This window comes from Otolemur garnettii, unplaced genomic scaffold, assembly GCF_000181295.1.
Source record: "Otolemur garnettii isolate 467f Iridium unplaced genomic scaffold, OtoGar3 scaffold00128, whole genome shotgun sequence".
NCBI lineage: Eukaryota > Metazoa > Chordata > Mammalia > Primates > Galagidae > Otolemur > Otolemur garnettii.
Window position 1 is genome coordinate 4,323,395 of NW_003852523.1, and position 1,473 is coordinate 4,324,867.

A 1,473-nucleotide genomic window follows, 5' to 3' on the forward strand; every position below is an offset into this window, starting at 1 on the left:
CATGTGCACTCTGTGAGAGTAGGGGGCCATGTGCACTCTGTGAGAGTAGGGGGCCATGTGCAGTCTGAGAGAGTAGGGGGCCATGTGCACTCTGAGAGAGTAGGGGGCCATGTGCACTCTGTGAGAGTAGGGGGTCATGTACACTCTGTGAGAGTAGGGGGTCATGTGCACTCTGTGAGAGTAGGGGGTCATGTGCACTCTGTGAGAGTAGGGGGTCATGTGCACTCTGTGAGTGTAGGGAGTCATGTGCACTCTGGGGTGCCATGTGCAGTCTGTGTGGGAATTGTGTGCACTCTGTGTGGAGGCCATGTGCAGTTTGTTGGAAGTGGGGGGCCATGTGCACTCTGTGTGGGATTGAGGGGGTGTACACTCTGTGTAGGGACCATGTGCAGTTTCTGGGAGTGAGGGGTCCTGTGCACTCTGTGTAGGGGCTGTGTGTATTTCGGGGGGGTGGGGATCATGTATACTCTGGGAGTGGGCCCTGTGCACTCTGCAGAGTCAGGGAGATGGCATGTGCACTCTGTGTGCTTTAGCCCTTTTGGAATATTTCCCAGTAATCTTACATTGAACAGGGCTGGCCCAAGGTATGCACCTGTCCGGAGTACCTGGCTCTCAGGTGACCTTAGCAGAGGCAGGCACATGTGAACCCCAGACCCTGGGGGGTTGCGACGTCTCATCTGTGTTCTGGAGGGGCCCTCAGACCCTGGCTGACCCAATCTGCCTGCTCCCTTGCCCTGCAGGACTGTTTGTTGTCCAGAAGGGGCTTGTCCTGTACCCCTGGATACCAGCCCTTGACCTGCCTCCAACCCCTTCCCTTTGACCCCTGTGGGGTGATCCCCTGTGCTTGTGACTTATGGGGCTTCTCCTGCCTCACGGATGTACCCTGCAAAATTCCACTCAGACAGGGCAAGACAAGGGCACCAGTGGTCCCAGGAAGGCCTGGGGCTGTGGCGGAGGTGGGGATCTGGGCACTGGATGGTATCCCTAGGGATGGAGGCTGAGTGCTCATGTGTCCCCAGAGGCTGGGTGGGGCTGTCAGGCACAGGACAGGGCCAGGATCTGTGGTGGTGAAAGTGTCTGTAGTGGCCCAGCCACTCAGGGCACAGCTCCCTGTCCCCCATTGTCCCCACTGCCTGCTCTTTGCTGGGAACAGCCTGGACTGAGTGCTTTCCTCAAGATCCTGAGGTCTTTGATGCCGTGTAGGGTCCTTGTACACTCTTCCTCAAGTATTGCAGAGGGTCACCTTGGCTGGCCTGACTTCCCACCTATATTTGCAGAACACCAGGTCCTCAGGGGCACCTCTTGGGAGAGCCGTTTGTCTGCTGGCCTCTACTCAGTTTGTGGTCTCCTTCATGAGGCGTGGGGCATTCCTTCCATGGTTATACTGTCCTGGAGGTCGTCCAGACTGGGATGGGAAGTATCTGCCTGTGCTTTCCAGGGCAGCCCAGGGTCAGCAGCCAGACCATCACTAGG

At 57.6% G+C, this 1,473-nt stretch overlaps 1 protein-coding gene across 2 annotated transcripts in view; it reads left to right on the forward strand.

Annotated features, from left to right (window-relative positions):
- FAM207A (family with sequence similarity 207 member A) overlaps positions 1-1,473 on the forward strand; it is a 43,811-nt gene that overhangs the window by 27,416 nt on the left and 14,922 nt on the right. The gene's annotated exons all lie outside the window — the stretch shown is intronic.